Source organism: Vipera ursinii (genome assembly GCF_947247035.1).
Source record: "Vipera ursinii genome assembly, chromosome: 2".
NCBI classification, from domain to species: domain Eukaryota; kingdom Metazoa; phylum Chordata; class Lepidosauria; order Squamata; family Viperidae; genus Vipera; species Vipera ursinii.
In genome coordinates this window covers 202,754,596-202,765,355 of record NC_139513.1, presented here as the reverse complement: position 1 = coordinate 202,765,355, position 10,760 = coordinate 202,754,596, and the positions used below count along the sequence as shown (strand labels likewise).

Sequence of the window (10,760 nt, the reverse complement as noted above, 5' to 3'; positions counted from 1 at the left end):
ACCAATATGATTATCAGTGCACTTTTGGACACTTTTATACGCAGCAGAGTGAAGTTGGCAAGACAAGAGCATGGATGGTTCCTTTTTTCTTATGAACCACATTTTTTTCCATAGCTTCCTATCATAACAACTTTGATGGAGGGGACACGGGGGGGGGGGGGGCGGGATGAGACACCCAGTGTGGGTGTGCACAAATGACCAGGTTCATTGACTGTGGACACCTTATGTGAAGACCTAGCTTTCTGGAGAACGTGCTAATGCTAGGAAAGGTGGAAGAAAAGAGACGAGGACACCCAGCAGGTGCCCACCATTCCAAGACTTGCAAGACCAACTTAAGGTCAAGGAGAATATCTATGTGGTTGCTAAGCATGTCATCCATCAGTCAATGACTGTGTATCCTTGTAAATATGAGGGTGTTTGTGTGTGAAGCAGGGGAGAAGGGATTCTTGTTGTCTAGGTACCATGACAGCTGAGGAAATAGGACCATGATTGAATGATGCTATTTCTATTCTGATTAGTCAGTTGGAGCAGGCATTGGCTCCTGGTGATATGAACGTACTCCCTGTAACTGAGGCCAACAGCAATGAAGACCTTTGCAGATCACTTGAAAACTGCAGTAGTCAATTGTGAGTAGAGACAGCAGAGATACTGTATGGAAATGTCCTGCCATCTGAGATCTCTCCAAGGTAGGTGTGTGTGTGTGTGTGTGTGTGTGTGTGTGTGTGTGTGTGTGTGTGTTTGGAAAAAAAGCAAAGAAAAAAAATATGTTTTGATCACTGGTCAACTGCTAAAAGAAAGAACATTCACTGTGCACCAAGTGAAATCCAGCCTGTGGAGAACCAAACCAGCAAAAGTTGCGACCTCTCCGTTCTTTCTCTCCAGGGTTCTTTTCCAGCGTTATCAGAATTTTCCAAGTGATGAATTTGGTTAATTGTATATTATGCATAATTTTTATTTAGAATACGATTATTGTAACTATAATCCTGTATTATAGTGGGTGGGTTTGGGGTGGGAGGGATTTGGGGATATATTGTAAAATTTTGTTTTTGTAAAACTCTTTAATAATAATAATAAAAAAGAAAAACTAATATATGTATGTAAGGAAAAAAGAACTAATAAAATCTTTTTTTTAAAAAAAAAAGAATTTTCCAAGCGCTTAGCGTCAGAAAAAGTAGCATTCCCGGCAGCGCCTCGTGGTAAAAATGCAACCTTGCGGCATTGCTGTTCATCGCACACCCGGGCTTCCTGTCGCCCCCTCCCTCCCTCCGCCAGCAAGCAGGGTCCGTGGAAAGCTACGCGAGGCGATGGGACTGGTAATCTATTAAGCAATCGGAGAGACGCCGGGCCCAGGCTGTCTAGCAGGCCCGGGACCTCGCCCTTTTAAGAGGCGGGCTCCTCTTCCACGCGCTCCCAGTGACTGACGGAAAGACATAAACAGACCAGCGGCAGCCACAGCAGCTGGAGCGGCCAAGGGAAGAAGCGGAGTTGACCGATAATAACCTCGCGGAGCAGAGCCGGCGGGGTTCTATATAAGGCGCATCGGGCTCGCCGTCTCCGGCTTTTCTGGAGTCACGGTTGTGGGGGGAGCGCGCAAGGAGTGGAGGTGGCCGGGGCCTCCCGTTTCCCTTTCCCCCAACCCCGATTTGGCGGCGGAAAGCTGTCGGAGGTCGCCAGGCGGGTCTAAAGACCCAGCCTCCATCCGACTGGCGAGCAGGTAAAGGGGGCGAAAAGGGGGGATATGGGGGGGGATCGCGAAAGAGGGGTGGGGGGACACTTCGAGGGGGATGCTTCCATTGCAGCGAAGCCCCGGGGATCGGCTTGTCCTGCTTCTGAAGGGTGGCGGGGGAATGTGTGTGTGTGTGTGTCTGTGTGTGTGTGTGTGTCTCTGTGTGTGTGTGCGCGCCGGGGGAGGGGGAAACCCTGTTTCTCGCTCCGACCCCGCGCAATTCTGCACCGACCTCCAAGCCCTGGTTCGGCTGAGGCACCCGCTTTCGCTTGGGGCTTCCCGGTCGCTTCCCGGTCCCTTGAGGAAGGAGGGAGACGAGGAGAGCGGACTTCTGAGGATGCTCAGAGGGCGCTTTCTGCCCCGCGGAAACTCTTAGCAGTCCTGGAACGGGGTTGTTTTCTCCTGGCCGGCACGTCCCTTACGCGCGCAGCCCTGCTTTTAGAGATGGTTTGCGGGCTGGCTGGCTGGCTGGCTGGCTTAATTGAACGGGATGATAACTCGGAAGGAGCTGGCTTGCAAAGGAAGAAAGGAGGGCAGAGACGAAAGGGCGAAGGGGAGCTGGACTGGCGGGTTTGGGGAGAGATCTGTTGTTTTTAAGTAGACAAAGCAGTGCCTGGCGTCGAGGTTCTCTCTCTCTCTTTCTCTTTCTTTCTTTCTTTCTCACTCACTCTTTTCTTTCTCTCTTTTTCTCTCTTAAACAACGTACATATATTCCATCCCTATTTAACCATGTATTATAACAACAACAACAACAATAATTATTATTATTATTATTATTATTATTATTATTATTAATAATAATAATAATAATAATAATAATAATAATAATAAAGTTGGAAGGGACCTTGGAGGTCATCTAGTCCAACCCCCTGCTCAGGCAGGAAACCTTATACCATTTCAGGCAAATGGCTGTCCAGTCCCTTCTTAAAAACCTCCAGTGTTGGAGCATTCACCACCTCTGGAGGCAGGTTGTTCCACTGGTTAATTGTTCTAACTGTCAGGAAGTTTCTCCTTAGTTCTAGGTTGCTTCTCTCCTTGACTAGTTTCCATCCGTTGCTTCTTGTCCTGCTTTCAGTATGTCTTACTGTAGAACTGCAAGGATCATAGCTTATTTCCTACACGCCCTAGTTGAACTAGTAAGACTCAGTTCCTCCCCTACGTTGCTGGACTACAAATCTCTTCATTCCCAGCCAGCCCCGTGGTAGCCATTCTGGGCATCGCACCTTCTCCACGTGTAAGGATGGTTGCCCCCCGGGTCAGAAAAGGAATCTAATAGCATCTTTGCAAACCCATCCTGGAATGAAGCTTGGGAGAGACAAAACCTCCTCAATCAGGGATTTGTGATCTCTTTTCTGGAGCTGCTCTCTAGGAAGATGCCTCCAGTTGGAGCTGCTGAGGCAAGGCAAAAAAAGGAGAAAAACTCATAGAGCAACTCCCAAGTCAGCAAGGAATGACCGAGAGTAACCTTGTAATATGTGTGACAGCTTTATAAAAGCCATCAGCCTGGGACTTGCACCCTTTAATCTGAGGGGGAAGCTAGCTTTGTGAGAATTCCATGAAAAACTTAGGTACTGAGAGAAGCACTGTAATGGGGTGATGGGGGTAATTGTAGGCTATTTATTTTATTTCTATTATTATCGTTAGTTTTGCCGTTCAGCTCCAGGCTATACTGTGAATCTCCGTGTTTCCTTCCCATTCTGAGTCAGTACTAAGCAAGACCAAACAGAATAGCTTTGCAGAATAAAAAAAGAAATGAAACCATAATAAGGTCTTGCAATGTTTTGTTTTATTACTTCTGACCTTCTTACCCATTGTTTGGGGATATTGTGCATGCTTGAACTGTAAATTATCAGAGTTTGGTACATGTATATAAGACAATTTTAATGGATGTGGTTAAGTGAAATTTCTTTTTATTTGGGATTAAAATGTCACCTTGATGATTCTTGTTAATTAAGACTACTACTTTGAGGCCCCTGATTTGGATTCCGCTTCTAGTGATGGACAATCACTAACTCAGCCTGGCTCTAGTAATATCTTCAGCTTTCCCAAGGAAACGCTGCGTCTTTTGGTACCATTCACCCTCCTTTATTTGAGATGGTCCCCTTTTTTCTACTTTTCGCAAACTTGCCAAGTTTGGTTGCTTTTTATTATCAAGCTATTGCTTCCACCATATGCCAAAAGAATGTGAGTTTTCTCCTTGTTGATGGTCACTTCAAGGGAAAGGTCTTTATTTGACGCAGGACTAAGTAGAGTAGCCCATGGTACTCTTAATATCCATCTCCAAATCCATTAATCTTCTTTCACTAGCTCTTTCTCAGTGCCCAGCTTTCAATACCCTTACCACGAGGTTAAAACTATTTTGATCTCTGAAGTATTCTTCCTGATCTTGTCTAGGTTTGCCATTCCCTTCCTCCATAGAATTAATCTCTTACTTCTGCAGTGCATTATCTGTCTATCCAAAATACCAAAATCATTTTCCATCTTCTATCAATCACACCTTTTTCTTTTTCCTGTTTAATGTGAAACCTGGTTTTCCACTTCTACTTTCAAAATGAGTTCTTCTAAGACTTCTTTACTTTGGGCTAACAAAACGCTTACCTACCTCAAGTTGTTAGTGTTTCTGTTAATGCTTTTAATCATGGTATAAATGTGACAGATTGAATTGATATCTATCCTTATCTCACTCCTTTACCTATTTTGAACCACTCTCTTTTTCCAAACTCTTATTACTACGTCTTGCTCATTATGAAGGTTTCTTGAATAGTTGTAGCTTTTCTATTAACCTTAATATATTCATCATATATGAATATGTGGGACTGAATGTACAAGTATATGGCATGATATAAAGGTAAAGGTTCCCCCGCACATGCGTGCTAGTAGTTTCCGACTCTAGGGGCCGGTGCTCATCTCCTTTCAAAGCCAAAGAGCCAGCGCTTGTCCGAGGACGTCTCCATGGTCATGTGGCCGGCATGACTAGACGCCGAAGGCGCACGGAACGCTGTTACCTTCCCACCGTAGTGGTCCCTATTTTTCTACTTGCATTTTTACGTGCTTTCGAACTGCTAGGTTGGCAGAAGCTGGGACAAGTAACAGGCGCTCACTCTGTTACCGGCACTCGGGGTTCGACCCACCAAACTGCCGACCTTCTGATCGACAAGCTCAGCGTCCTAACCCACTGAGCCACCGCGTCCCTCTCTGGCATGACATATACACTGTCAAAAGCATAGCATTGCAAAGGTGCTTTTTCAAAAGGGAACTGAACTTTCTTGTTTTTCTTTGAAGATGTTTTGCTTCTCATCCGAAAAGCTTCTTCAGCTCTGCTGAAGAATCTCCGTAGATACATAATTGTAGTCAATAAATTAAACCTCTCGTCATATCTTGCTATTTCCATTATCCTATGAATCTGATATGTTCTGCCTTTTTTGTAATCACTGTTCATCTGATCTTTTTCTGTCCGTGTGTGGATCTATTGTTTTATCTAAGACCTTAAGGAAAATGTTGCTTGCATGAAGGCTTGACTCCATTGTTTGGTCACTTGTACTTGCCTTTCTTCTGTAAAAGAATATATATTTTTCCATTGATTGGGCCATGCCATCTTTCCCCAAATTTGTTAACAGTTTAGCTGCCTCTTCTGCAACTTTAAACAATCCATTTGCTATTTCAGCTGCAGTGGTGCTTTCTTATAAAAGCTGCTTATTGTTTCTATTGCAATCTGTTCCTCAATATATATATTCTTTCTCTGAAAATGTTGCTATCGTTTTTTGTAAATGATTTCTGTACAGTCTATCATTTTTCCCTTTAGATCATTGTCTCAATTAGATTTTTTCCCCATAATTAAATCTGAATAGTCCTACTTTAAAGTAAGTTTGGTCTGATAATTATGATTCTGGAGTAGGACAGGGAAGATCCGAGTTCTAGTCTTAACTTAGATATGAAATCAGCTGAGTGTGACTTTGAGCCAGTCATTCTCTTTCAGCCCTCGGAAAATGGCAGTGGCAAACCACAAAATCCTACCAAGAAGACTGCAGGGACTAGTCTGGGAAAGTTTCAGGTGTCAAGCCTGAATTGAAGACACTGTATACAGAATATACATAGTAATTCCTTAATTGTGAATTTTCTAGTCGTTTTTTGGATCTTAAAAAGATCTCTTTCTTTCTGTTGTTGTTATTGCTTTCTCCTCTGTGTTGACCTTTTCAGTTGAAATATCACTCCTTGATATTTCTTGCTTAATGTTGAAAGTTATCACTTAGTCATTAAATATCCTTTTGTCCTCCAAGGCTTTCATTCTTTATCTTTATCTTCCTAGGGATATCATGATGGCTTTGACAACAAGTTCTTGGATCTTTTCTCTTTGAATTTTTTTTTCTGCTGTTGTTTTTCAAAACATCTCTTAACTCTTCATGTAGCTCCTTAATTTTTCTTTTGTATAAATTAAATAGATTGAATCAGTTTCTTACATCAAATTTCTATTCTGATTGTATGTCCTTGAGGTCAGATGTCCCTGCTCTTTTTAATTACCGGTACATGTTTTTTTTTGACATCGAAAAATCATGCTCTAGCACCTAAATCTACACTTGGAAGCATTCTGGATGACTGGATTGTACTTTCTCATATTTTGTTTCCTGTTGTGCAATTCATATGATTCCACTGATATTCTCATATGGAGATTGCATTTGTGTTCCTTGAATCAAGTGCTGACAAGGAAGATAATACTCTTTGTAAACTGTATTAACTTAGGACCTACATTAATTCAAATTATTGTATAAAACCTGGTTCAACCCTTTCTTCAACTTTTGCCTTCAAAACATTTTCAGCAAGTTTATATTCTTTCTTGCTGCTGTATTTAGCACCTTCTTAGAATTTGCCATATAATTCCACTTGTTTTCCACCAGTACATCTACCCTGGGTGCAAAACCTCACTTAACAGTGATCCTGATTCACAGGATAGCCATTTATTTTAATAGATGAGATCCTGTCATCTGTTAGATTATAACCAGGCACAGGCTTAACAGTGTTCTTGTTAAACAATCTTTCATAAGAATTCCAAACCCTGAATGTTATTGATGGATGGATGGATTATATGATCATCTGATTTAAATAGAACCATTTCAGCCCACTTAAATTTATCTATTTCTAAAACAGCCAATTTGATGTTTCATTTCCGTTTTGACAATTTCAAGTTTTTTGTTTGATGCTTGTCATATTCAATATATGTCAGTTCTTCAAGGTGAACCACACAGGAAATGGACATCACAAGAAATACTAAAACTGTACTTTATTAATATAGGTTATAATAACATGATCCTGAAAGCCTGAAAGAGTTTCTCTCCTCCCCCCTTTTATACTGAAGAGAGTCAAGATGGGGCAATCTTGAGTTTCTTTCTCCTGCCTTCCTCTTTTCCTAGACTGCATCCACGTTTTCCCAACAGTTGCTATGTATTTTCTTCAAGGACATCTTCATAATTCTTTACAATGTGAGTAGTACAATAATAATAGTACAATAACAATAACAACAGTGATGGAACTTTAGCTCAAATTCTCAGTCAGCTGTAAAACTTTTTGATCCACCTCACAGAGGTGTATAAAGCTGAAAAAAACTTGTCATTTGAAAAATCTGTGGCAATACAATATTCTTGGAATTTTTGTTGAAGTAATATTCATATAATTGCTAGTGAATTCTCCTCAAGGCTGTTAAGTAAGTGCCTATACGCTTTGTATATTTACAACTAAATACGCCGGAACTGGCATAGAAATGCCTGTGTATGTTATAGCAAAACCACAAGGTAATACATACACAAGTTTCACATCACTTTCAAGATTAGACTCCATAATTCATCACAGGATGTTTAGGGTGGAATATGACAGTATGCCTTCCTTCACACCAAGGTAGGTAGACAAGATAGAATGCTAGTCACTAGCTGAAGGCTATTCCATAAACTTTGAAAATGACCTCTAGTAGTTTTACTAAAAGCAGTGGCGCTTATGGAAATTTGTCTCTCGAACTATAAACCATAAAGATTATATCAAAATGTTTGTACCTCATCCTAAATCAAAGTTGTTGGAACTTGTGTGTGCTGAAGAAGCCAGAGTTGGTATGATTCATTAACATAATCATGAATCTTACATAATGAAGATATGGTTTAATATGTGTGTGTTACTTATAATTTCAGAAATATACGTTTTATTGATCTGTAATCTATTAGTGGTTCATGTTGAATTAGCAGTATAGAAATACTGTAAAAAGTAATGACCAATTAATTATAAATTAAGCTAGAAATCAAAGTTTGTAAACCAGTGGCTAGGCTTTCAAAACAAACTAAAGCAACATGAACAATTTATATGGCTCATTATGGGTTGACATATCACCTTGTTTTGCTTAAAAGTTGTACATATTCGTGGTTTCTGCAAGTGAAATCAGATCTTAGTCACATATTCAGTAAAATTATGTGCTGGAGTTCTTAGGAACTTGTATTTCCCCCTTTTTGAATTATTTCATACTCTGATTTGACAACAACCAAAACACTTTCAGTGAATTTTTGTAAACCATTCTTCATTGGAGACTTCACTTTTTTTTTAATTAACCTAAATCTTAACCTTCTCTGACTCTCCACTTGCATGTGTTCTCCATTTGCATGTATTACACATAGCAAATCTTCATTTCTTTCCAGGACAAATGGAGCATTCTAGCTTTTATGAGACATCTTTTATGTTTGCACTAAAAAGTAAAAGGTAAAAGAGTCCCTGCAGATTTTACTCCAGTAGTTGTTGCTGACTATAGTGGGAGGTACTTATCTCGATTTTAAGGCCATTTCCATAGTCATGTGGCTAACATGACATCACGGTGCGCTGTTACCTTCCCACCGAAGTGGTATCTATCTACTCATATTTGCATGCTTTTGAACTGCTAGGTTGGCAGGAGCTGGGGAGAGGACGGGAGCTTACCCCGTCATGTGGTGCTTGGGTCTCAAACATGGGCTGCCAACTTTCCAGCTGACAAGCCCAACATCTTAACTATTGAGCCACCACCCCACCCCCTTTATGCTTGCATTAAATACATAGAATTAAAAATCCCTTAAATATTATGATGATTTTTTTTACTTACTGCAGTCCAGGATTCCATCTTTTAAAGCCAAAAATTGGTTTACAACTTTTCCTCACCCTGAGTATCGTCTCTCTGTTGCAAGTAGAACTGGTTGGAACTATTTAAAATATTCCAAGATGCGTGTTTTAAGTGGGATTAATTCATTAATATGCACTGCAATGGGATTTAGTGGTATTTATTCATCTTTTGGATTCCATAAGCCAATGAGAATATGCTTTGTCTTCAGAATGTATGTGCTATCAGATATTTGATGGAGCTTCTGACTTGACTGACTTGAAATGTTTTAGGTTTTGTTAAAATTATTCTGGTTTAGACTTTTGGCCACTTTTGAAGGAAAATATATTTATAGTAGCTGCTGATGTCCTGCATGTGTGCATTTCCATAAGTTCCCTGGAAATCTCAATCAATTCCTGCATTCCTTTGCTGTCTCATGCTTGGCATGACCAGATGTTGAAGCTATACAGTCTGAGCTTCATTCTTAAAAGGGTTTCTGTTGACTGTACAAAACATATACCTTGTACCTTGGCAATCAATCATACGAGAATATTTTGTCTGCAGAATCCTGCCTAGAAAATCAAGGAGAAGATACAAGTTGTGTTTAGAAATGTGATGGCATCTTTCAATCTAGTATGCTTTACTGAAGGAATAAAGCCCATCATATGAGTTGTAGTGAATACCCTGTATATAATTATCTTTAGAATAGTGCTGACGCAAATAATTGCTTCAAAATAATCTTTTAATGACATTCAAGAGACAAAGCAGTTGTCTGTTAGATAAGAGATACTTGGATATTTTCTGTTTGGCAACGTCTGACAGACAAAGGGAAAAGTTTGCTGCTTTTGCATTTTTTTTGCATTGCTCATATTTGATGAAAGCACGTGAGTCTGTGTAATGTGGAAAGAGAGAGAGAGAGAGAGCTCTTAGAAACTTCATATTTATTGGGCCAGTTCTTTTATTAATCATTCTTAAATTAATTGAGTGAAGGACACCGTTTTTTCCTTCACATTGTTGACTCTGATTGTTAATGTGATTTGAACGATAAGGTGACTGTATATGTGGAGAGAGTCCTTTTCTAGATGTGATGGGCTTGAGCTAGTTTTCAGGAACATTCTTGTGGAAAAACAAACTTTAGTCAGCATTTGCTGACCATAAGGTTCAGAGTTCTCTTTAAATCAAGCTCTGGCTTTCTCTTCTAGCAAACAGAGTAGTGCAGTAGAAATTTTTAAAAAAATCATAACTAGTACCTGATTTAGTGCCTTCCATGAACTCAGAGAATTTTCGCAGCTGTAGCAGGCTGAACTGATAAATAAGCCCCAAGTTTTAGAGGATTAATTGGGAAAGTTATGAATCTATGGCAAATTATAATCTACCCATCAAGTTGGAACGTTTATTTTCCGTATGTAAAATTATTGCCAATAATTTTGCATTTCTTTTGTCCCTTAAAATAGAACCTGTGTTTCAATATAAATGATGCAATCAAATTAATCTAATTAATTAAACCTTGGAAACTACTTTCCATCCTGCCTTCTGCTGTTTGAAGGCAGGACAATGCAGGGCTAGAACAAGAAAGATATTGTAACTGTTTTCTAGACAATGTTGGGTTTACATTTATAGTACAAGAAATGCAAAAATATTGCTCACATATTGGCATTATGTGATACTTAAGAGAATAACATGTTTGCATTTATGGTCAGGGAGTACATAATGTACATTATCCTAAGAACTGAACTAAAATGGTTAAAACATTTTACAGTAGCAGTCCCATTGCTGCAACATAGCAGTAAGATTGCATGTTGAATTGCAATAGTACTTGAATAAAAGCCAGTCTCCTGGAGATTACCATTGATTTATCTGTTCAGAGTATAAGAATACCACAGGTTGGTTAGTAAGAATATAAATAAGTGCTTGCTCCATGTTGAATAGAAGGATCAG

The 10,760-nt window shown here is 39.8% G+C and overlaps 1 protein-coding gene across 2 annotated transcripts in view; it reads left to right on the top strand.

Annotated features, from left to right (window-relative positions):
- The first annotated feature begins 1,480 nt into the window (after window positions 1–1,480).
- Window positions 1,481–10,760, top strand: part of ABCA1 (ATP binding cassette subfamily A member 1) — a 119,344-nt gene continuing 110,064 nt past the window's right edge. For both annotated transcript variants that reach the window (XM_083357183.1, XM_083357184.1), the window contains exon 1: window positions 1,481–1,714. The gene's annotated coding sequence lies outside the window, so the exon portion shown is untranslated. The remainder of the gene's footprint in view (window positions 1,715–10,760) is intronic.